Source organism: Neolamprologus multifasciatus, chromosome 17, assembly GCF_963576455.1.
Source record: "Neolamprologus multifasciatus chromosome 17, fNeoMul1.2, whole genome shotgun sequence".
Classification (NCBI taxonomy): domain Eukaryota; kingdom Metazoa; phylum Chordata; class Actinopteri; order Cichliformes; family Cichlidae; genus Neolamprologus; species Neolamprologus multifasciatus.
In genome coordinates, this window is record NC_140455.1 from 33382400 (window position 1) to 33409593 (window position 27194).

Here is a 27194-nt window from a genome sequence, read left to right on the forward strand (position 1 = left end):
ATAATGGTGATTGTGGGAGGGGAGGGAAATTGTTGAACAGACGAGGGGAAAAGAGATTTTTATTAATGAGAACTAAAAGTTGAAAAAATATTGGTTTGAATTTGGAGGTCCGAGTCTGGGCGTGTTTATAGAAGAGCGGAGGGTGGGCTTTGTTTCATGTGGATAATGGGTCATCAAACAAATTATAAATGGCATAATTCCAAATATAATCATGTGGAGTTAAGCAATTAGCTAATAGATATGTTTTATTTTGTAATACTTGTGGTGTCTAAGTATAAATCAGTTAAATGCACTCAAGCTTCAAGAACCAAACAATTAATCTGACAGTTTTATTGGTACCATTATAGTTAGTGAGGGTTTTAACAAAGGTTGGGCAATGGACGCTGTGATCTACTCTATTCTGCAGTCACTTTAAATATAAGTGTGGCTAATCTTTAAAGAACTGCTGCTGTTTTTAACACATTTTGACTCAGTTATCAGCAAAAATGAAAACGAGAACAACTAGATTGGATTAAATCTCAATTTTTGTGAGGACAGTGTGCAAGGGCATTTGTATTAACACACAAATCACGTGTTGGTGTGTTTGTATTGAAGATATGTAACATTGGAAAGCAACTGACAAAAATTAAAAGGTGTCATAGACACATACATTGATCAATAACACTCACCTACGCATATATGCTCACACACTGGCTCGTATCACGCAGCGTCACTGGATCCCGTCCGGCTTGGGTGGCTAAATCGGAATGTGATGGACATTGGTGTGCATCGGTACGGACGCGATTTTGCCAAATTGCCACAGCACACTTGTCAAGCTTTGGTGGTAAAGGCATTACAAACATGCTGCTTGAAATGAATTGCATCTTAATTATTTCGTTTCAAATCTAATGACACGCCGTGCAGAGCCAAAAGTATGAAAAGTGTGACACTGTCAGAATATTTCCAGGCCTACGTATAAAATATCTCCCATTAATTTAACATGATCATTGCACACAACACTGAACTGAACATGTCACACCAGCTTATGTTGCATATTGCGTAAAAATACGGAGACATGAATTTGGTTTATAATGCCAAGCCCAGGAATGGATTGAAACGATGAAAATAATAATTAGATTAACCGATGTAAGTGTTTTTTTATGTATTTAGCTTTTTCTTAAACCTTTAACTTACTGAGGGGGGCAGGGGAGGATGGACACATGGTGCCAGTGTTGCCAACTTAGCAACTTTGTCGCTATATTTAGCGAGTTTTCAGACCCCCTAGCGACTTTTTTTAGAAAAAAAGTAGCTAAAAAAAGACGTGAAAGCACGTATCGCTTTTACTCTCAACAAGCAGCGGGTGCTGTAACGCAGTCAGTTCTTCTTTTACTCTTTTACTCTTATGCTGTTTTGTGGATCACAAGGTTTAAAACTACTTATAAACACACACACACAAAGTAACTCCACCAGAGTGCCTATTTCGGGTCACTTTTGCCGGTCCAAGCCCGGGTAAAGGAGCAGGGTTGGAATTGTGACATTAAAAAAAACAATAATTGCTAAAAGAAATTTAATTTGTAGTTCTAAATAAACTCTAAATGCATTTAGGACATTTTTTACTCACTTTATGTCTCTTCCACGATGTTATTTCTCTCTCCAACAACATAGGTTACAATTACATTAGCATGACCAATTATGCAAATTAGGTGATGACGTCATTTAGCGACTTCTAGGACAACCAATAGCAATTTTCCTTACTGAGGAGTTGGCAACACTGCATGGTGCCAGTCCCAATTATCACATAAGTAATACATTTTTAAATATCTCAACTCTCATCTGTACCATACAAAGATTATTTATGACTGGAACTCATAAATACTGAGTTTTCGATATATAGCCTAAAATATTTGTTGGTCTTTAAGCAAAAACTCACTAATATTAACATTAATCTTAGCATGTAGTGTAATATTGAGATGTTCTAAGCATGTGCTGGCAACTCATAGAACAGTAATCTTGCTGAGAGGACCTTCAGAGTTCATGATTATTACCATCTTGTCCAATTGTTTGATATTTGAGAGAAGAGCTCTTCTATACAAGCCATACTTGTTTTGTGAGTAAAAAAGCCAAAACGCTGGATGATACTAAGCAACACAACTGATGATGTGTCCTGAATATCTGCTGGTGACTCACAGGACAGTGGGATGGAGACCTTGGCATCACCAAAATGACTGCAACCATCTGCAATCATCATGGGATCTCGTTGCCTTTCAAATAGTTGCCTCAAAGACAAGTCAGTCAGTCAGCAGCCACTCACAGTCTGTTGCCATCTTCAAAAGCAACTTTGATGCATCAAGACACCAATGAAATGGCAGTAAAATAGAGTCAGTCTGTTATCAGTTGCAAGTGTATGGAGTCATGTTGGCATTTACGTGCAATTTGTTTGTGATAATATGACCGTTAACTGAAAACCGCCAATCGATGATGCCATGTTATGTGCACACAAATTTGCATTAAGCAGAAATTCACTTTAAGTACTTACATTCACAGATTATTGACTAGCAATTTCTCCAGAAATAGCGACATAGATGCAATTAAACTAAAAAATGACAAAGGGCTCGGCAACCTTGCTTTTATATAGTAGCAGAAGCAGAATACAACCAGCTAGCAAGTCCCCTACTGCAAAGAGATACATCGCAGACAAATTGCAGTCATCAGCACAGACTGACTCCTATTGATTGCAACATATTGGCAATCTGTCTGCTTTTATAAGTTAGACGGCAATTAATTGCAAACCTTTGTCAATCTAGCAGAGTGAGTGCAGTTAGACAGTAATTGTAACCTCGGGTAAACTTGTGCAATCGCCTTGTGATTTGGGGTGTTGCACCCACAACCTTTAGACAACTAGCTGGCTGCTGCAACTACTTGCAATTAGCCTCTGACAGCAAAAAAATAAATGAAAAATAAAAAACTAAAGCAGTTATTAGGTAATCGCCCATCCAAGTTGCAAGGAAGTTGCTGTCCTACCCCAGTGTTACTAAGCTATTAAGCAAATACATTTAAAAAATCCCCTCACACAATCACTTTCACCGAAAATGAGAATAAGCAGACACACTGTGTTTTTACCGGTGTTTTTGACTTTTGACCATATTTGGATCTTCCTCTTTTCTTCTGTCATTTTAAGTGTTAGTGGTGGAGTAGTGGGCAGACGTTTCATGCTTTGCGGTGTTTGCACAAGTATGATCAGCATGGTGGTGAGAGCAGGAGACTCATGCTTATTAAGGGCTCTAGCAACTCAACCCTGCTTGTCATAACCAGTGTTGGGAAGGTTACTTTTAAAATGTATTCCATTACAGAATACAGAATACATGCCCCGAAATGTATTCTGTAACGTATTCCGTTACGTTACTCAATGGGAGTAACGTATTCTCAATACTTTGGATTACTTAATATATTATCATGCTGTTTACAACTACATGAATGTACTATTGCTGTGATTTATTACTGTTACTGAAGGTCCGCGGCTCCGAACCGTAGTAAAGGGACCTCTGACTAATATGTCGGGTTCGTGTCGGGCTCGTAGCCGAAAACTAGCTTTACTTTGTTGTCTGGGTCAACTTTGCTTGCAAGAGACAGAGAGAGGCGTTGAAAGGCTGCTCCAACGGAACTTATTGTTTTTGGAGGAAAACACGAACACGGTGTACAGTCGAGTCTTAATAGCTTACTTACAACTGGGCTCGTCAGGCTCTCTTCTTGGCTGCAGTGGTTATTATTATATTTACATGCTTCCAGCTCCCGTTTTAGCTCGATGACAGCTCGTACTTTTCCTTTTTCTCCCTCCCTCGCTCACAGACACATAACGTGTATGGCAGTCCATTCTCCCTGCAGCACGGACTACACTGCCTATGATGCTACATTCTTTAGAGCTATACCGGTAGCATTCTGCCTATTAGCTTAGCACAACAACAACAAAAAGGCCTCTCTCACCCAGGAAATATGCAGAGAGAGAGCGTCACCCTGTAACCATGGCAACCGTAACGCTGCCGCCTGGAACAACAGAACGTAGCTGTCAAACAAAACCCAAACAGTCCTGACCGCCACAATATGAAACAGGGAAGTACCACCGTGTAATCCATTTATTTCAACAAAGTAACTGTATTCTAAATACCACCTTTTTAAACGGTAACTGTAACGGAATACAGTTACTCATATTTTGTATTTTAAATACGTAACGGCGGTACATGTATTCCGTTACTCCCCAACACTGGTCATTACCATATCATCTTTTTTCAAGGTGATTGTTCATAGTGTCCAAGCTTCTGAGAAACAGACCAGTGGTCCCAACAGGCAATCCGCCACCAACCCAGTCCTAGTCAATAATAGTTGTTATACGGGTTTATTAGAATGCCAATGATCACTGCTCAAGTAGACGAGAAGTTGGGGGGAAAAAAGTTTAAGGGGACAAAACTTCATCAAAGCAAACCAGTGTTGTGGCGGGTCCAGGCCCGAGACCGATACAGACAATTTTACAGATAGCAACAGAGCAAAGTTGAGAAGTGCACTGACTCCACATTAGTGTCTGAGTTAAAGACACAGGTGGGTTTTTAACCTGTCGTTTTTCTAATTCGAAAGGCGACAGGCAGTCCCAAGTCGTTTTCTCAGGCAAACAGCCTTATTACATTCACAGTGATCATTTTCTGTCCATCGGGCAGAGGTAATTAGGTTCCCCACTCACACTGTCTCGTTCAGTGTCGATGATATCTCATCAAAGAGAGCGCACTATATAGACAGTATAATGAGGGATTATTATAGAAAATATAGCCTGTGGGTGTTCCTGCCAATGACAGCCACCAGCCATGCATTCATGTGTGTTCATGAATGTGTCCTCTGAGACGCACCCGAATGCACTTGGAAACAGATATACAGAAAAATGACATTATTACTTCACGTTCAAACCATATACAATTTAACTCTCTTGTGCTGTAAATCAAATTCAAGGATTTGGCGAAACAACTTGTTTCTAAAAGGAAGGTTAGGAGGTCACACAATAAAATGTGTTTTGTCTTCAGAGCATCTTAAAAAGACAAAATTGCACTTGTGAATGCAGAAATCGTGGGGTACAAAAACAGTGTGAGGCACTGCACTTGCATATGATGTAGACGAGCCCTGTTGTTTAGGTCGCGCTTGCGTTGATGTGATCGTCCTTACAGTGTGTCCTCTGATGTCAGTCAATACTTTGGTACCTGCGGATGTGACTCCTCTCCTCTAACACACGACGAGGGACCCGCCGTGTACTCTGTAGGACCGGCTCCATTCCCTTCTTCGCTCGCCTCCCTCTCTGCACCCTTTTCTTGTCCGGGGTTTATCCGCATATGACACCTGCCAGGGCGGCACCGTAATAAGAATCTGGCATTTCATTCTCACCTGCAGATGCGACCTCTTCTCCTTTCTCACCTTCACACTTTAACCTTGAGTGTTTACACTCATTTGGGACCTCTGAGTACCTGCAGTGTACCCCTGAAAACACAATTCAAATGTCAAAGTGAGCCATGAAACTAGGCGAGAGCAAGAGAGAGACCACCAAGCAGAGGCTCATTTTTTTATTGGTTTACTGTGAGATACTGACAACAGGCTTAAAAGCACTTTTTGTCATCCTGACTTGTCCGCGTTCCAGAAATGTCCGGGATCGGGCCACAGGGCATAGGTGATTTTGTTGTAACTGACATTTTTCTGCAGTAGCCTTCTTCTTCTTCTCGTTCCTCCTCTTCTTCTTTTTTCAGGCTCAGTGAACTGAGAGAAAATGACATTTAATTACAGGAGAGCAGTCACGCAGTTCAGCTAATTACGATCCCGGGAGTTCAGTCATCATATCTAATTAACTTTCACTTTCATGAAAGCTTAATGCAGCACCATAGCTAGGCGCCGCATGTGCCACACTTCAGGAGTATTGACAACTCTTTGGAAATTAATTTTAAAGAATTTTCTTCTCCTCATTTTCCCATTTTCTTAAACACAAGAAAACAGTGGAGGCATTTTTAAAAAGTAGTTTGCTTGCTTGTTTTACCTCTGAGGTCACAGAAGAAATTCAAAATTGACCTAACCTTGCATTATGCTTAAATAGAAATGAATATAATCAATCACTTGGATGGTGGTGGCAATTCATACTGATATTGATTGTTAAACGCACTCTGCATAGTCTGATTCACATTCATTATGACACTCTCAGAGGACAATCAATTCATTATTATGCTTGCCCTTGACCATGTTGTTCATGTGCTTACTGGGGCATAATCCTCAAAGTGCATGTTTGAATTTTTTGTATTGTCATTTTTCTCTAACATCAACTTGGAAACTTACTTCCTGTTGGTTTTGTGCAGTTCTTTGTTACTAGCTTTACACCATAGTGAAGCATATTTTTTTCCCCAGTCATGTTAAAAAGAAACTTTTTGTGCAGCCCTGTGAAGAAAACTAACTGCACTTTTACCGCTTCCAAAGGAGTTAAGATGGTAGGTAAAAAATTATTATTTTTTAATCAAAAAACATCCAAAGCTACATCTCAGAGTGTACTGTCTCAGCTAGTGTTTTAAACCTCAAGTTCATGACAGTACAATTAGAAAAAACAAATATCAAGTATGGCTTTTTATGAAGTGTTTCCCTATAAATAAAACATGGGTGCACAGCTTAGATCCATGCAAACTTGTGAACAAACTACAAGACCTCTAGAACAATGTGCTTTGAACACATAAAGCCAAAGTGGAGATGTTTGGCAATAATGCACCACAGCACCACATTTAGCAAAAACTAAACACAGCATATTAGCACAAACACCTACGCACTGTCAAGCATGGTGGCGGCGTGGTGGTGATTTGGGCTTATTTTGCAGCTGGGCACCTTACAGTCATTGAGTTAGTTATTAACTTCTCTGTGTATTTTAGAGTCAAACGTGTGGCTGTGAGCTAAAGCTTGGCCCAAACGGTGTCATGCAACAGAACAATTATTAGTTACTAACAATATGTGCATGGAAACATTCTTACCCCGCGGAAGAAATAAGTGCGTACACAAACTACTGTCGGATTGATGAAACGTGCACGCTAGCACATATTTTGTTCCTACCAGTGTGCGTTACTAAATCAGAATTATCCTGAACTTGCACAATCTGCATACGGTTTTTATGCTGCAAAAGCCCCATTACTCTACATGAGGAAACACATTTACCTCCAGGTTAGGAAAGCAAGAGAGAAACAAAATCATAGCTCTAGCTCTGACTGACTTTCGGAATATCGTTTCCTCTGAGACACTCAAGGGGGAAAAAAAAAGTTTGGACATCAAAGTTGGGATGAAAAAGACAAACAGACTCTGAGAAAAAGAAGACGACAGGTGAAGGGTGAGGAGCAGCTGAACTATCAGCCTGAGATGAGAAACTCAGTATAATAAAAAAAAAATCCAGATTCTCCAGCATCTGTGGGATGAGATTACACCGTAATGTAAGTAATGACCGCCAGCCCTGATAGAATCACATTTAATGAAAGATAAGGAATACTGGCATATATTTAAAATAGAAGGTTGACAATTAGTATTTTTTTCTTTACACGCATTTTATTTTAACATTTTTATTCATTTAATTGTAATTCTGAAGATGCTGGACAGAGAAATTATTCACCAAATTATTAATAAATTATAAAGGTGTAGGCTTCAACCTTTTATTTTAAACATATGCCAGTTTCTGTATTTACAGTATACATGTTACATACAGTGTGTTATGCTGGACTAATTTCGGTGACAAAAAATAAATAAATAATTACAATTTTAAAAGAAATTAAAATAAACTCCTTTAAATTGCTGATTAAGATAAATTTGTTTTCTTCATATAAGCTCCAAGTTTGGAAAAGTCTGCCTGACCACCTGGTTTGTTTCAAGTCCTTACACTGAACAATAGCGCTGTGAGCCTAAGGTGTTGGATGCGGCATGAACTAAAATACCTGCTGACAAGATGACAAGAAATATTCCAACGTGATTGTGAACCAAAGCATACTGTCAAAATTACACAAGAGCTACTAAAGAAAAAAAAAGGGGGGGACTTGACCTGGATATGGACAACAAGCCTGGTGTGACTCGTGTCAGGGAGGATTTAGTCTGTCATCAAACATATTAGGTGGAAAGAGGAAAGATTAAAGCAAAAGACTCTCAATAATGAATTGTGTACTGGCTTTTGCTACATTGAGTCTCTCTTGTATTTTCAAATTACTTAAACTGTAAGTTTTTTATTTTATATACATAATAATACCTTATTGTCCAACTTAGAAGTAATGCAATTATTGGAAGCTGGTACTGTTGAATGACATTGAAGTGATATTGCACAAGGGTACACTCGCTTATGTTGTCTGCTGTATGTATTGGTACATTGCCACACAGTTTAATGCAATGTGACATCTACCTGAATATCCCCTTTTGAATCCATTTGTTTTCTGCCCGAGTCGAAAGTGTACGTGTCCTCCGCTTTATATGCTGATGCTGTTGATGGAATGTGTGTCTCTCTCCGAGACCCGAGATCGCACTAGAGCAGAAACGAGAGTGCTAATTGGTGGCTTGAAATCCCCTCAGTGTAGCCTGAGCTCTCTAAAGGTCATCTCCACTCTTAAAATGGAGTGCTCACTTGTTTTTTTATTAACCGGCCTGACAGACTTGGCCCAGAAAATCAAATAAAAAAACTGTACAAAGGTATTGTTGCCTGTGGCGCTGTTTAAGTCACAAAGGTTAGCTTTTAGTTACTGTCCTTTTCTCTCGCTGCTTTAATGACAGTCAACAGTGCCTGTTTGTTTCCCTAAGTGGATAAAAATAACTCTTTTTAGAAACACACTGGATGTTAGTCAGACATTTAGAGGAATATGTCAGCAGCATTTTAGGAAATAAACTTACTTACTAAAAAAAAAAAAAAAAAAGGAAATAAACTTACTCTTATTTTAAAAAAGCAATAAAAAATTATAGAAAACATCATTAATGAACGATAAATTGATAATTAATTCAAAAACTGCAGAACAATTAGATGATTATGTTTCCTTCTCATTTGTAAAGCGATAATATATCACTTTTCATTAGTTTGTGAAGTAAAAATATGAATTATGCATTGTATTATGTAAAGTATCAGCTAATGCACAGTGATAGCTGTGCATTAGCAATTATGTCATTGTTGATAATATTGAGCAATATATTGTAATGTCAGATATTAATATTTGTCTTAATACATTCTGTACTGTACAGGAGACATGGCACGAGATTGATTGACAATGGTGTACAGCCAATCAGGACGCAGAACAGAATGCGCTGTTTAAAAACAAACAAACAAACAAAGCATGTAAAATTGCACCAAAAAAATCTGCGAAGCAGCTGGGCCGAAAAGGTGAACCGTGTTATAGCGAGGGACCACTGTATATTTATGAAATGTTTTTACAGCATATTTTTACACAAACAAATTTTATATACAGCTCATGGCTGTAGAAACTTGTCTGGTTGTATAGAAATCTATAGGAAAATGACCACCAGCTTCCCTTGACCTAAGAAAACACTTCCCCAGTAAGTTTAGAAATGACAACAAAGCTGGACAGTCTTACACTTGTTCTTAAAATCGCTACCTTATCAGTTTTCCTCACTTACTCATTCATTATGTCCAGTCATAATAAGAAGACTGGCTACAGCTATCTTTTATATACAGTCTTTGGTTCTAAGGATTAAATTTTACTTATGTATAATTTTCACCAACATTTCACTAACGTTTAGCGGTCCTAGCAAGCTCATGTTTTCCACATCAGAAGTCCTAGTCAGTATAGCGTTATCTTCAATTCCAGTCATTTTGGTAACATAACCTCACAGTCTCCTGCATATAGCTTCACATGTATCAGGTTCGAACACACACCCACTACCTAAGAGCTACAGTATAATAATGATAATGACACAACATGCCAGGCACATAGTGATTTAGCATTACACTTACTCGTGGCCCTTTAATTTAAGTCCCCCTCCCACTCACCCCATACACACACATTGTGGAGATGTGAAAAATGTTAGTGGCCTGCCATAATGCTGCAAACATCAGCGAACCCCACAAGGAGGATTAATGCCTCGTCTGGCTTTTATTATGCTGTCCTGCCGTCCTTCGCGTGCTGCCCATTCATCCTTGTAAGGTGTCCATATCTGCTCACAGTCAGGGCGCGGATACGTGCGGTCATGTGTGCGCGTTTGCTGGAGTGTGTCGCTGTGTGCGTTTGCCTGTGCTGTGTATGCATAAAAAAAAGTGCTCGACTGATGCGTGTGTGTGATCTCAAAAGCTTATCCCAGAGGGGGTTAAATCACTTGTCCAGTCACGGGCTTCCCAGGGCCGTGTCTAGCTTGTCTTATCAATCTATCGACGTGGCACCTACGCTGCCAGTTGCGCTAGCAGGCCGATGCTGTGGACGGCCGTGGCCCCACCACAGAGGAATACTAATGGGGATGCAGATAGCTTTTGGTTTGGCCACCTCAGCAGACATTGATCCTCCTGCAGACTTCTATGGTGGTGACAGATGGACTGTCACCTCTGAATGAGAGAAGACTTGGACACCTCCTCTCACATCTCCCCCAGTGGGGTTCAGTCAGTGCCTCTGTTCTGTTCGGCTTTGTGCGCGTCGCTTCGTTTGTCCTTTCTTACTGCTTTTATGTCCTCACCTTATTTCATCTCTTCTTTTCTCATTTCTACAGGCGTAACAACCAAAAGGTTGCAGGTTAAAGCTCTACAGCTGCCAGCTGTCATTAAAAAAACCTAAATCCTCCAAGCTTATTCCAGATTCCTATAAAGATCACATTTTCAAAAGTAATTTGCAGGGAACATTTTCAGATAAAGATAACTCGTCTGGTTCTCCTCATTTAGTTAAAGAAGTAAAGGAGGCCAACTTCATTTGTACTGTTGACACACTAAGTCCTCCCTCTGCCACCTGAGAAACAAAGAGAGTGACAAAGAGGTTCAGAGCGTGAGGTAGTTCGTGATGAAGGCATTTATAATGCAGTTTTCAGTGTGACTGAATGCAACCCAGTTTCACAGCAAGGAGAAAAATATTTTGGGTTCTCCTTATTTTCATGCTTATTTTCTCCATCACACGAATGTCTAGTTCCTTTCTACTTGTGTATTTTAGACAAAGACAGAAAGTTTTGCCCCATGGCTCCGGCACACGAGTGAAAATACAACAGCGACCTCTTTGTGACTAGAAAAGTTGGTAGTAGCCTGTTGACCGTGTTGAATTTTTTCCAATTCCAAGCAGTTGGTCACCCAGATCTTTTGATCGCAGGGCAAGTGCACAGGTTGCCTCCCAAGGTAACTTGTACTGACTGCAGGCACTCTCAGACTGGCAAAGATTTGCAAATAAATGCTGTCTAATATGTGAACGCAGACAGATTGCCAACATGTTAATTAGTCTGCACTCATCTGTGACTCCACTTTCCTTGCTGCCAGCACATTTTATTTTGGTTATATTATAAAAGCAAGGTTACAGAGCGCCTATGTTGCAGTTAGATTGGCGTTCTGCAGCGAACACATCACTATGAATGTCTGCTTCAGATCTGAGGTTCAGTTAAAATTAATTTCTGTTTAATGTGACTTTCTGCAACAAATTTGTCAGTTTTGCTGATTTATCTCAGTTGATCGCCATATTGTCACCTGTAGTCTCTGACCACTGTTTTGCTTAGCTCGACAGCGGTGGCATTAGTGAAATGCTGGAATTTCATCTAGTAGACTGAGGTTTATCTCCCATGTGATACCACAGTGCAGTTTGATTGCATATTGTGAAGTATGGTGGCATTATTGAAAGGATCTTCAAAAGCCTATGGCTTTTATCTGGCACAGGATTAATATTTGAAGATTGTCTTTTCTATTACTTTTACCTGTAAGTTTGATTTTCACTGTTTACTTTCATTTTAAGAACATTTTTAGACTTATTTAAAATCCAAGTTTCTTGGCTGACTTGTCTTTTTGGATGGCAGTCTGTAAAAATGCATGGTGCAGGTACAAAACATGCTTCATATTTTAACATAATAGTTGACTATCATAAAAAAACTGACAGAGTAATTGAAATTTTGAGCACAGAATAAATTGTTTTGGAGGTTAGGGGTTTACATGGTCCATGGACCTTTCTCACTTTATGGCCCACAGTATACAGCTATAACTGGTGTAGTCGTAGAAATTATTGGCCTCACAAATAGGAAAATAAATAAGTAATAAAAATTGTTTGGGTCTTATTTGAACTTTCAAGGTTGGGGAAACGTACAAGGTCTCAACACAAAGTCTCATTATATTGGTAAATAATTAAACAAATGAATAAATAGATTCACTTGAAAATCCTGTGACTGTGTAGAGCATCATTTGTCTCCAGCTATGACTTTACTGCACACTGTTATATGCAGTGGAAACCATAAAGCCCAGCTCAGTAATAAAAATAAAAAGGATCTTAAGCATTTTTCAATCACCTGTTGAACACTTTTGGCTCTAACCCCAGCAACTCTCTTCGTCTCTCGCTGCCAAATCCCACTTATCAGCCAGTGCCGCCTGAGCTGTATTGAGAGGAGCTATGCAAATGACTGGGAGGGAAAGGGCAGATCTAATCTTAAGGTTTATTCTAATTAAAAGTGATTTACTTTCCCCACCGTTCCCTAAGAGGGAAGCTTAATGTCCTGTTCTCAAAAGAGATGGCACCCTCTAACTCAATTATGTAGAAAAAGATGCACTTTGGAGAAGTTTTACTGTGGATAGGAGTGCTTCACATGCAACCTTTTGGATTTTTACCTGGGAAGGAGAGAGAAAGGTCAAGGTTAAGGACAACTCAGTCTGTTCCACCTGGTGTTTGCACAAGATCCTTCGTAACATTCTCAAAGTTGAACTTAAAGAGTTCCTGCTCATGGGAAAATATAACATCAGACTTTAGTTTAAATTTTCACACTAAGTCTTTCTAAATCATTGCAATCCCCCAAGTTTTCATCCAATTTTCATTAATATTTCTATTTTTTCTAAAAGAGATTTGTTGGCAGAAAAGTTGTCTCAGTCAACTTTTTTTATTTTCATAATAAGAAGTAAAAGTTTAAAACTTGCAAGGTATTTATGCTCGCAAAGTACTAATATTACATTTGGAAACCAAAGTCTTGCAACTGCCACCCTAATAGGGATAAGAAGAAGAAGAGGATGGGTGGATGGATCGATGGATGGATGGATTTGTTCCATGGTCATTACATTTGGCTTAGATTTTTATCTTTAATTAAAACGGCATGGTTTAGGAGAGGAGCCAAGTGAGTTTAACTGTCTTAAATATTTAGATTACATTAACAGATCTAATCTAAATGCAGTACTAACCCTTTAAAACCGGTCAGAGCAGGCACGCTCGGTTTTGCGCAACTACTTTTAAATCCCAGTAGCACTGCAACCACGTAAGCTAGCGCAATAATTTTTTTGCATATGAAACCGGAGGAGTTGTACTTACATCTTATGCCATCAGCTTGTCCTCGGTCACAGTTTCCTTCCACATATAGCTTTGCAAAAACTGCATAAAAAGCACTTGCAGCAACAAAAACATAATATTCCAGAAACACGCTTTGCCGATCCGATCAGCTGTTCATAACACTTCCTACCCTGGAATAGACGTCGCGAACTATCTCATGTAGGCCATGTCCTGCCCGAAACCGGAAGTGACATCATTTTCGCAGAAATGTAGTTTTTTACCATCAGGGCCTCATGAGCCTATAGTTGTGTTTTTAAAAGTTATGTTTGACTTTATGACTTTCTGTGTCGTTTCTGGGATGCTTAGAACTCAAATTGCACTGCTGGAAATAGTTTATTTTGATGCATATGCTGCTTTTTTTTGCAAATTTGCATTATAATATTTATTTTCGTTTTTCCTGCAGTATATAAAAATTGGTGTATTTCAAAAATAAAACTATGAAGACACTCAAAATAAATTTCCTATGGTGGGAAACTATTTTGTGCAACTTTTTTGTATTTACAGTTTTGAGGGATAAGCCTCTTAAATTTCTCTAACTAGAAATATATGTTAAAAAAACAAAAACAATTTTTTTGTAGTTTATTGCACTTTTTTGCAATTTATGTAATTACTATGCACTTAATGCAGACATATTATTAAAATTTAGGCTGTAATGGTTATATTGATGTATAGCAACTTGAAATGCTCCCAAAAATGGCACTACAACATGTAAAAATATAATATAAGCTCTAGCGGACTTGGTTCTATGGTAGGTCTTAAAGGGTTAAAACAGTAAATAATGAAATGCATTACATTTTAAGTATTAAGACAGATTTCCTTTGGTGTTATTTGTCTGTATATGGTGCTGTTTTTGTGGATGTTGACTTATGATCTTATACAGTTACTTAATCCCCACAAACTGTGGAATCTGTAGCATTTTTGATAGATTTAGCTAAAGAAATGGGAACAAATTATGTGTTTAATGACAGCCAAAATTCCAGAAGAAACTGTTGGTCCAACCCCTTAGATGCCTTTTTTATGCTTGAGTGATTCATACGTGAGTGTTAGGTGGCAAAGGAAACAAAAAAAAAGCAGTCAATGTCCAAAGAAAAACTTTGAAAGACCTTCAGAAAAGCCTGGGAGACTATTCCTCAAGATCACTTTAAATTGCAAAATATAAAGAAATGAAACTCAAGACATTTGCATAGTCACGTATACTTCAGTACCACACTGGTTATATAATTCTTAGATTTTATTGTCTTGAAGCAACCATCCAAATAATTATGTAGTCTAACACCTCCGTGTTCCTCCATCAAACACCTCCACTGCAGCTGTCCATCTTCTACCAAGCAAGAACACAGAGATGATTTTTTTCAGTTCTGTTTTTGTATTAAATTAAATCCACAAGCCACAACAGACATGATCTTTCTTACAGTCTGAAGAGAAGCTAATCCAGGTCAAGAGTTCCTGGTAGACAGAAAAATAACCCAGCAAAGCCTGAAACCAAATGTTCAGTTTTATATCTTTCCAAATCAAATGTCAAAAATGTCTCCAAATCGACTTCTGAAATGTCAAACTGCACTGAATTAAGTCAAACCAACAGGAACCAAAAATGCATGAACACACTATTGATCTATGTTTGAGCGTGTGTGTCTGTGGCACATGTTGTGATAGCTTACGTTACACTCAGCAGCAAGCAAACAGTCACGTCAGTCATGGTCACGAGATGGTAAAATGACATCACATCATGTCGGATGAGTGAGCACGCTCAGTGTAATGGCAATCAAAACTGGCATATACTTGGAATTTGAGTGATGGGGGATTGTTATTGTCAACTGCAGCGGTTAATAAATACTTGATATTTTTGATGGTCATAAATATACATGGTGTACAAACTAAATGTTCTAAAGTGCAATTATATTACTACTTTTAAGTTCCTGCAGTCATACTGGTCCTGATAATTGGTTCCACATCAGGTTAGTCATTTCTTTTTGACGCTTCTTGATTGCTGAGACTTCTGAGGACAAATTTCAAAAGTCAAAAACCTTTGAATGAAGTTCTTTGAGATTGTGCTTCTTGTGCATGTGGCATCACTGCAGCCAGGATCCAATCTGTGAAAAACACATGGGGGGGTGTTTTATTTCCCCCCTGCACTAGAGTGGCCCTCCATACTACGGTATTATTAATCTTGTCATTGTAAACTTTATAGAATAATTATGAACTTCAACAAGTACAGAACTTATGCAACGGTGCACAATGTTGTCAAAAGAAACCAAACAAACAGTCTCTACACATCGCGCTTAGAAAATCTGCTGCCCGTCACCCCTTTGACCCACATCTGTAAAGCTCCAGAGAGTGAGTCCGGGAGCAACAGCAGACTTTCAGAGTTTAAGAGTCAATAAATATATGAAAATGACTCTGCTCTGTCCCCAACCTTTTTTTCATGGACCGGCCTTTAAGGTGTCGCGGATAAATGCAACAAAATAAAACTAGTACCGGTACCGAAAAAAAGAAAATTTATTCATAACACACGTGAAAAGACCCAGGAAAACCGAGTTAATGATAAAAACGATAACAAAATAACGCTGAAAACCGATAAAAACCCTGAAAACTATACATTTCACACCTGAGCCTCAACTCTCGCAGCCCGGTACCAAACGACTCACGGACCGGTACCGGTCCGAGGCCCGGGGGTTGGGGACCGCTGCTCTACAGCACATTGGACCACAGGTTCTAGGTTATGAATGATGCAGTGAATGATGGTCAGATTAGGACTGATCTGTTCATCCAGGACTCTGGCTGCTCCTCGCTATCAGCCCATCACAGCAGCTGCACCATTACTTCCAAAGCCAACAAACCATGCGTGTAATTTCTTCAGAGACCCCTTCGTAACCGCAGGATGTGGCAGACAGCTGCCCCAGTGCATAGCTGCAATTTAACAAGTTAAAAGAAGAGCCAGCGTAACTCACCTTTGTATGGAACTATTATGCCAGTGAACAGGCAAACGGTTGACAAACAACAGGAATAGTTAAATAGTGATTGCACTCTCCAAATCTAGGTTATTTATTTAATCATCTAGTAGGTCTTACACTGAAACAGAATGCATTTTGGCTTAATGAAGAGTTAGATTAGAACGAGCCTGGGTCATTTCCATATGCAGTGGCATCTCTGCTGTCATGGAAACAAGCGCTGAAAGTGAAAGTTCTGATTTGAGTTTTGTTTATGCTCCAAACTGTTTCAAAAATGTAGTGCTAAAAGGTAGAAGAGGGTGGGGATAAAAATACTTGAGCAAAGGCAGGGATATAAATATATATAAATATACAACATGTCTGTTGATTAACACATCTATGTAGAGTTATAGAAACTATACTTTATTTACACATTTAAATGTCATTCTAGTGTCATTTTCCCTCATTGCATTAAAATGTATTAAGCCACAATTTAACAGCGTTATTTGTTACATAAAGACTACATATGTGTGAAATTAGTTTTAAAATCAGAACCGTTTTGAATATTCTTTTTTTGTACAAAAAACGTCTTTTTTTAAATTTCAGGTTTATTTTTTGTTACAGGATTTTAATTTTACTTTGCACGAGAGGTTAATTTAGATTCATATTTCATGTATTTAAAAATGACCTGAAAATATGATAATTAACAGGAAAAAAAAGTTAAATTATAGATTTATTTTCACCTGGGAAATCCAATCCTGACTGCTGCATACATATTCTGCTAGCCCAGTTTGTCAGTTAAACAGCCCTTGAAGATCAAACCAAACCAAACATACAAAGAGCAAGTTATGCATACAGTTATAGAGCTGTTGTTAATGGCAAAATAAACTGAAATGACCTGATATTATTATTATTATTACACAAAGACTGGTGACTTTTCAGGTTGAAGAAAGAAATTTGTGCAATAATATCCCCTGGTTTCCTTGCAATAAACTATCAAAACACTCAGCTCAAGGCTTCACAACCAGTTGGTGATGTCTCACTACATCTTTTGTATACGGTATATTCTTAGAGTTATAAAAGACAAGGCAAACTCATTGCTTCTTTCTTTGTTCCCAAATTAGGTAAAATATTAGATTTTGTTTCCCATTATGTTACAAATTCTTCATGCCTAGAGCACTTTTTATGTGCCAAGCATTACTGATACCATTAAATTCTGATCTTTAAAATGGAGCTTGCTTTAAAAAAGAGGCAAAATTTGCTCACAATACAACGTTTTCAGAATAGTTCTTAAAACACAAATTGCTCTCTAGCAGTCAGAGAAATCCAGGCTCTGGTATTATTCATCACATCAGCAAAACTCAAGCTGATAACGAGCTGTTGTGATTAAAGATTTTGGGACGGTAGCCGATATTTTGCCAACACATCATTTCCAGCTTCCCTTCTCCTGATGTGATTTTGAAGAAATGGCTTCACACATGGTTTTATACTAATTTATAACTAATTTGACTTTGTCGTCATCTTCTTTTATCTCTTCCATAAAATGTCATAAACACACGACAATACAAGACAGAGAAATAATTACAAAATTCTTAAAGAGACTTTAAATGTTATCTTGTACGCGGTTCTTGATTATATTTCCATCATTGTGAAGGCTTATAGACAGAGGGAAATGTGCATTTCCTGTTAAGGTTCCTCATTGACATAGGCACCATTTACTGCTGTCAGACTCACCCCCCCGCCACCCCCCACGCACCTCACCACCACCACTACTTAGTGAATAAAGGTCAGGCAATCAGGCATCTGGAAGGACAGCTAATTTGTCATCCCTTGACAAACGTGTCAGCGTCCGATCTTGTCCGCAGGGCTTGATACTGCAACAAGCCGTAAAGGTTAAGAGATTCAAAGAACACCCCGCCCCCTCCCCTTCCCTGCTCGCCCTGTCTCCATCTCAACAAGCAACATGCGACAGAGCAGAAAATTCAATTTTGGATTTGATACTGTGAGGGTTATGTGGTTTCATGGCTGTAACTCTTCAGAGTCTTTAGGCATGTCGTCTGCCTTACTCTGTTAAACTCTGGAGAAGCCCTGTAGATCGAGACGTTCTCTTCTACATCCTCTTTGGTTGTGCAGTATCTCACTAAACTGACCTAAACTGCCTTTTTCCCCTAAACAATCATGTGTGTGATCAGTTGGAAGTAAGAAGCATCTCACTTTTAGTTAGAGTTGAATGTGATTTATGCAGACAGTAAATGTGAAAAATGGCCTCTATCAGGCTAGCTGTTGTTGGAGGTTTATCTTCAAATCAACATTTATTTATTACATTTTTAATTTAAAAATTACCTCAGCGTTTTTATTTGGGTTCGAATGCAATGCAGAGGTAGTCGTTCGACGCAATCTGTCCATCTAAGCACGGCCTTTGTGATTATAGAGGCATTACAAGTCGTTTCTGTCATCCCTGAATGCATCCTAATAGCCTGTTTAGTGAGGACATCTACTGCTGCAGGTGTGTGTCCCCTTTGGATTCCCAGGAGTGTAAGTGACAGAGGGTAGGAGAGAGTGAGTGAGACATGAATGAGTGACTTTGATCAGGTGGGTTCACCAGACTGTGTGTGTGTGTGTAATGTTCAGTGTAGGATAATGGAGAGCCAGGCAGGCAGCAGCATGCCAGATGCACCTAATGTACATCACTGCCAAGGCTAGTTTTAGACCTAACTGCACATTAAGTAGTGTATCAAACTTTTTGGGGGCCTTTGCTTGCACTGCTGTAGCTACTCTTTTCAGATTCTTACAGGACCCTTCACTTCTGTTTGATGACAGAAGAAGTAAAAGGCTTGCTAGGCTAGACTATGACATTGTATCATCTTTAAGACTGAGGTTTTGCAGACATGTGACCACTACCTATGTGACATTAACTTGCTCGCCATTTTGGACATGTGACAATCAGGGTAACAATGTAAGCTCAAATGCACAATGCCCCAGTTATGCATGGTTAAAAGATGGGTCCGTGACCATCTGGCAACCTCTGGTCATGAGGGAAAAATGAGTATTGCCTGACTGGTTGTGAGTGGTTGATGGCAGTCACAGGTAAAATGATTGCTTCCAACTTTGTTACAAGCAATCAAGTTGCAACCAATTTCATGCAGCCAGAGCCAGAAACCTCCAGGAACTATTGCAAACCATTTGAGGAGCATACATTTCCCATTTAGCTTGTTTAGCAGGGTGCATCCAATGGAAATACATACAAACTTGCTAATAAGCACGAAATGGCAGATGAATAAAATATTATAACTTCCCTCACCAAAACTGAAGGACAAACCTCTAGAGCAAGCTGACCTCACAGCAAACCACATCATTTATCAGCTCATTTCATTACAAAATCTCCAAAAAGCACCAACACCAGGCCTAGCAGTCAGCTACTGGATACAGCTGCCTGTTTTGGTAAACCTGACAATCACAGCAGCCTTAATGAAATCCAAATGGATTAAAAAAAATATGAAAATTCAGTGACCGTAGCAACTTACAATAGTCACGAAGGAGGGAAATATCCATAGAGACCAAGCTGTTCTTGTATGCGGTTGTGAACATGCTTTCTAATGCTTTTATTTTGGGGGATTTTAACAGATGAGTCTATGGGGATCAGTGTTGGTCAAGTTACTTGAAAAAAGTAATCAGTAACTAATTACTGATTACTTCCCCAAAAAGTAATCCCATTACTTTACTGATTACTTATTTTCAAAAGTAATTAATTACCTAGTTACTTTTTAAAAACACGATTTACAACCTGAATAGGTGATAAAGCGATAGATCTTTCAGCCCAATTCTACTTTTTCCGCATAATCCATCATACAAAATGTAATCAAATGGAAAAGTCTCTTTTTTTAACTTGTTTTATCAGTTTTAATCTTTTAACTTTATGCATCAAGTAAAAATTAAATTATATGCACCATTCTCTGACTTGAAGAAATTAGTTTAACATTTAAACCTCTTTTCTGCACATTCCAGCACATAAAATAAAATATTTTTTGTTTACACTCAGTCTTTCAAATAGATGCAAGTAAAACACAGCAGAAAATAAATAAAGTCAAAGACTAGCGGTCCTGTTGCTCTATTTTCACCTGTAAAGCAGGAGTGGGGTAGGCGGAGGTGTGCTCTGGTGCAGGTGTGCCGCAGCGGTCAGTGGAAGAATCCGCGAGTTTCTCTGTGAATTTCCCATTACGTCGTTGCGCACTCGGTGCTTGTTTAGGGGTTAGTTTTCTTCCCAGGCACAACGGACACTAATGTTTTTGTCACTTTTTACGGAATCAAACTCAAAGTAAGGTCAGTACTTCCACGCTTTAAACGCTGCACGCTCATACTCTCTCCCGTACTCGATATATTATCCATTGTTGATCTGCACACAGCTGTTGTCACGAACGTCGCACTCGCTTACGTCACTGTCATGAGACATTCTCGCAAAAAAAATCACGGTTTTAGTAACGCAGTAACGCAGCGTTCCTACAGGAAAGTAACAGTAATCTAATTAGCGTTTTTGCAATAGTAATCCCTTACTTTACGCATTACTTTAAAAAAGTAATCAGATTACATGGGGATAGCCTCGAAGGACCTCTCCAAAAACTGCACTTGCACACACTTGCACCGATGGTGCTTTTTAATGCTCACTTTATATACTTTACTTTGAGGGGAAGTATACACTGGTACACTGGAGATCTTAGGGTTCCTCCACTTGTGAATTCCCACTTGTTATATGCAAATGACATCTTAACGCATTAGCCTCTCACACCCTCTCAAGCATCTTAAAAACATAGTGTAATTAAAAACTACCATTCTTACTCATTGTAATTTGTTCCCTGCTATCAGTAGATGGAGGTTTATTGGATTCAACAATATTACAACGCCAGACTGGTATAATATGTAGTGCCATTCATCAGTGTTGACTGGAAACATTTACACCTTGCTTTCATCAGTGTGTGCGTCTTCATTTCTCCACTAAATGTTTTGTTTTTCCAGTTTCTCTTTAACTGCTCAATTATAACTCGTCTCATAACTGCCTCATACTCTGCTTCTGCTTTATCGCTTTCTTGCACTTCTCTCTCAGTCTTTCCCAATTTGTAGCCCGTTAACTATAAAAACTTGCATCAAGGAATCCAAAGAAAGTCACGCTATGATTTGCCCAACTGTTGTTATGCACACATGTCAAATGTTTATTTAGCAAGGGGATGTGCAAAAAATACACCCATGCCTCCGTCTAAGAAGCTGAGACAAACAGATGGAGCTTGTGTATCTGCTAAAATCTATACATGGCTGATGTACCACAGGGGTATCTCTGTTGCAAGTCATTGCTATGCGCTAATGTGATGCCCGGCTTTCCTGTGCACCAAAGGAGGCAGGGAGAGGCGAGTCGGATGGAGTGCGAAAAGATGGGAAAAAGAGAGTGGGAGAGTTGAGAAAGCAAGTGAAGGTGGATGTCATGCTGAGAAAGCATCACACTCATGTGTGAAGCCTAATCAGGCGCAATCTGCTTCACTGTGACGCAATATACCGACTGACTGTGTATTTTCTATTTATCTAAAATTAAAGCTGTTACATGCTCATTGCTGCATTCCATTAAGCAGCGCATTGAAGGCATCCAGTGGAGTTGATGAAAAGCTCATACAAGTGGCTCCTGGAAAGTTATGAGTCACGTGTGCTTCAAATGTGCACACAAGCACAAACTTCAGCACAAACTGCTGCAAAGGAATGACTGCAATGCTCATATATATGCCTGCTTTTCTTTTATGTTGACCGGGACTTAAAGTTAAATATACAGAACATATTGTCAGAATGATGCAACTGAGTAATCTACGGACACAGAAAAGGAATATTGCGAACATTTTGCCTGGCACAAAAATTCCCTTTAGTGGACATGCACAATAGTTTTGTCTTTGAGAATATGGATATAATACAAGTTATGTGCCGACATAACAAAAGATTGAATATTTGGCTAACACTAACCTGAAACTAAAGCCTTGTCCATATAATTGTCCAAGGATTTGTTTGTGTAGGTAATCTTTTAATAAATTACCACAGCCTGTATGAAATATGGACACAGCTACATTGCTACCCTCCTGTTTCTGAAGACTTGAAGTCTTTTTACCATTGCCCTCTTGGTCTTTTGAAAGCAGATGTGACAAGAGAGGGGGACTAAAACCACATGCTTATTGGCTAATGACTTGCCAATCATTATTCCTAAGCCAGTAAACAGACCCTGGATGATTCTACCTTCATACTATCCTCATAATTTACAAAACAGACTTTTGTATTAACCCCTGGTGGCTACTATATATAGAATCCAGGTTTGATGGACTTCATTTTTCCATCCTTTATTATCTACAACAGGTAATCAAAGGAGCTTGCAAAGAAAAGCGTCTGGACTTCTTTAAGTTACTTGAAGACGTTTCACCTCTCATCCGAGAAGCTTCTTCAGTTCTAAGGTCAAATGGTGGAGAGTCCCAGATATAAACCTAGTGGGAGTGTCCCCCCACAGAGGGACAAAAGGACCCCCTGATGATCCTCTAATCGCCTGAGCTAAGGTGTGGAACTGGGTGTGGGTCCCAATCAGCCAGAGTTTCGGGTGAGTTCATTGTGAAACCTGGCCCCACCTTATCATGCGAATTCCTGAGGTCAGATGGCCCAGGGTGTGAGTGGGCGTTAAGGCGTCTGGGAAGGGATCTCAAAACTGGATTATAGATGGCAGAGAGTTGGTGTCGTAAACCACCGCCTCTGTTCAAAGATGGTCGCTCACAGTGGACATAGATGGCTTCTTTCACTCCTCTTTCGAACCATCTGTCCTCTCTGTCCAAAATGTGAACGTTGGCATCCTCGAAAGAGTGACCTTTATCCTTAAGATGCAGATGGACAGCTGAGTCTTGTCCTGTGGAGGTGGCTCTTCTGTGTTGTGCCATGCGCTTGTGAAGTGGCTGTTTGGTCTCTCCATTGTAGAGGTCTGGGCATTCCTCGCTGCACTGTACAACAGGTAATAGCTTTAGTCACTTACATAAAGGTTTACTCTTTAAGTTAGGAATAACTCATGGTTTCCTGGGCTTCTACTGTTACGATTTTGCTTGTTTTAAGTGTTCAGGCTGCATATAAGTTATGTTTCTCTATAATGTGTTTTGGAAAAAAAAAGGAAAACCAAAAATAAATACTGAAAACGTTGCCAACATTGTTCTATAAAACACAGAATCTCTGTCTGTGTGTTTGTTTATTTGTCCGCAAACACTCCATAGACCATCAGTTGCTGAGCAACCAAACTTAGCACACAGTATATCACCGGCCCCTGTAGGTTCTCATATATAAAAGACTGTCTAGCAGCCGCCTAGCAATGCGCTAAAGTGACCAATTTTTAGCATTTTTCTAGGTTTTGTGTCCGAAACATCTAATTTATACCTGACAACTGGCAAAAACGATTCATTTTGGCATGAAAACATCATCTTGTGTGTTTTTTATTGGTCTCAATGTGATTAAGTATATCAGCACGAACAGGCCAAACAATACCACAGGATGTGCATTTACTAGCAGGTAAAAACAACACTTGTTTTTTGCCATAAATGATAAAAGCAACTTGTTGGAATGTAAAAGTTTAAAGTAAAAGCCAACCAGTGAGTTATACCTGAAAGCTTTCAATCTTTAGCAACACAGGCAACACAATTACTGTGCATTACATGGACTATTAGCAGGTCCCTGACCACAAGCGGAGGTATATTTGTATGTGGGTCTCTCTACTAAAAGCAGTTTCAACTTTTGGTTTGCAAAAAAACACAAAGAGGCTTTCATGAAAATTACTTCACTAACAGTCATTGCAGTTTTTGTAATCTCATCCCAACTGTCTTTGCTTGCCTACTGATATCTAACTCCAGCACAATGATATAATCAACAGCATGTATTTTAATACCAGTGCCAATAATGGACAAAATGTTCAGCAATCATTTTCTCCAAGTCAGAAAAACAAGTAACTTTCAATCAGCTTCTCTGTTTCTTGGCAGTTTGGACTTAATTAGTTTTAGGCTGTCGTCCCAAAACAGAGATCTCCCCTCTGCGTGACCAACCTTTCAGAAAACAGCCTTGTTTAGGAGCTGAGCAAGTGAGTACAGTTGTTGGAAGGGAGCTTTAGTGACTGTGAAATGGTGACTAATTTGGGGTAAAGAAGCATGGCCTTTGATCTTTGCTTTGAATAAAGCTGACTGTGCCTGCCTCGGCGCCCCTTAGGCCTCATTGTCATCCTGCCAGAACGTCATCTTTCTCCCATCACTGAATATAAAGCTGTGGAATACATCATGCAAATAATCAGGCTGGAAACAAACACAAGCAGTGCTTTCCCCCAAAGGAAGAGGCAGCCGTCTCTAATGAGCAGGGTAAAATCGGAATATTCATACCTCTTTCTCTCCGCAGAAACGACTGAGTGATTCCCTCCTCTCCCTGTCGCTGTACCCGACTTCTTTCTACTTCTTTGAGGCTTCTCCCTCTCTCCTCTCATTCACCGTTCTGTCTGTCCTTCCCTCTCACCTCCATCTGTGTTCCCACTACTTCTTCTTCTCCTTTGCTCTCTGTCTTCCTGGAACATAGCGATAAACAGTAACATGAATAGGCAGCCAGTGATGTTGACAAAGCCGTTCGCAGATTACGCCCCTGGATCACAGACACAAATCTGCCAGAGAGGAGACATTTGTTTGTGGGAGAATCACTAATGAATGCAAGGGGGAAAAAGATTATTAGGAAGGAGTAAGAAATACTCCCCCCCCACCACCAAATTACTTAAAAAAACAAGCTTGAAATATCTCCAAATTTAGACTAAAGATGTACAGGCCTTCCCCCACATATTGGATTTAGTTGTCAGAAGTGTTGACAGAGGCTTGTCACATGGCTCTGGGTCTCATCCCACTCAGACAATAGGAGGTCTAGCGACTGATATTCCAAAAGGGCCCACTCGCAAGTAGTTCTAGTTTATTTAGCATTAGCATCACAACAGAGACGAGCTAGAAAATGAGGAAGAAAACAAAACAAACAGCAGAACGTATTTCTCATTTACTGCCAAAACTTATCAAAGAGGTAATGAAAACATTTCTGGGTCTGTTACTGCCCACAGATTGAACGTTTGCACTGCAGACAGGTGAACGCCTGTAGATGAAATGAAGAAAAATGTGAGGTAGTGGAGGAAGATGAACAGCACAATGTACCTAAGGCCAGGGATGGATGATGTAGGAGGAGAGGGATTTTATTTCTCTCCTGACCACCTTTTGAGAATGACCTAGAATAAGAGAAAAATTATATCCCATAGTAAGAATGTTCTACTTCTCCATGCTAAAACAGCTTTTTCCTCGCATTACAAAAATATAACTGAAAGTCTGGAGCTAAAATAGTTGTTTGATTGGCAGAAAGGAAATGGAAAAGAAAGTATGTGAATGCTTCGTGGTTTGTGGTTTCCTCCGCCTTGGAATATCGTTCTTCCCTTAATCTTCTCCAATGACTCAAGTAACAAAACAAAAAATCAAACAGCGCTAATTTTTTTAGCTTATTTTATGTTATTCAATAATTATAATAATGCTGGGAAACTACTATGAAATTAAAGTATCAGCTAAAACTGCAGGTGGAGCTTTGATGAGTCCATCTACAAGAATATCGGAGCAAATACAGGTGCTCATCATGCCAGAATTATCTGCCTATGCTGCAAACAGTGAGTGCTTTTAAGTAAATTAACCTTGTCTTGTGAAAGCAATCACTTAGACTTACTGATAGTTATGATCAATTTTTGCCTACTTACACCAGAAGGAACCTTAAAAATTACACACTGAAACACAGTAACCTTATTTGGGGTTGTGTTGTAATTTTGATACAAACTATATACATTTTAACTAAGCACTCATATGTGCTACAATGAAGGAAGAACTCCCGTAAGCTGGAAAACCCCCCCAAAAAACCTGTCTATGTGAATATAGCAGGTAACGCTAGAATTTTTTGGTAAATAAAATTTGTGTTTACATTCTTTCTTAACACTTAACTCTGTCTCTCACTCTCTCTAACACACACACACTGTAAGTTAATATAGCAATGATCTATAATATCAACAGCATTATTCCAGCTTCTGATCAGCATCATAGGAATGGACACGTTAATCTAAACCTGCGCTACACATTCTTCAAATAGGCTACCACCAACCCAAAGCAGATTTAGCCTTGCTACAGTAACATAAAGACAATTACTAATATCTGTAATCATGGAGCAAATGAGAGAAGCTTATTAAACACAGGTCCTCACAGACTGACTGGACAGCTTCGCTCTACCAAACAAGCACGCTCATTACCAGAATTTCTCACTCAACAATCATTTGTAATGGACCAGCTTCTAGATGTCACATATGCACATATTGCAGTATGAGTGCATATTTTCAACATATGAGTGGTAACAATGAACAGTGAACCAAAAGAGCTTCTGGATGAGAGGTGAAATGTCTTCACGAAACCTAGGTTTGTGTCACAGTGTCTTAGTAAGGTTCAAGTGAAATGACTAACATGACTGAGAAGGGATGTGTGTTAACATGTGAAATACTGCATTCTTCTCAGGATCTGAATTAAAAGGTTTTTAAACACAAAGGTGGGCTAAAAGTGTTACTTGGTACAAAGTTGTGTTTGTGTGAAGCACTTTTCTATGATGGTTTAGAAAAGGATTCTTAATATAAGAAGGTTATTTTCTCCATTAAAATCATCAAAGTGAAGTAAAGGGTGTAGCGTAATTCAGTTAGCAGCGG

The 27194-nt window shown here is 39.2% G+C and overlaps 1 protein-coding gene and 2 long non-coding RNA genes across 5 annotated transcripts in view; all 3 read left to right on the plus strand.

Moving 5' to 3' along the window:
• Positions 1 to 27194, plus strand: part of LOC146499711 (uncharacterized) — a 163825-nt gene that overhangs the window by 60478 nt on the left and 76153 nt on the right. The window lies entirely within an intron of this gene.
• Positions 2851 to 13516, plus strand: LOC146499713 (uncharacterized). Its single transcript, XR_014870200.1, has 2 exons — positions 2851 to 11946; positions 11980 to 13516. It is a non-coding gene; the product is annotated as an uncharacterized LOC146499713 (long non-coding RNA).
• Positions 15895 to 26353, plus strand: LOC146499714 (uncharacterized). The gene is made up of 2 exons (XR_014870199.1): positions 15895 to 22789; positions 23434 to 26353. It is a non-coding gene; the product is annotated as an uncharacterized LOC146499714 (long non-coding RNA).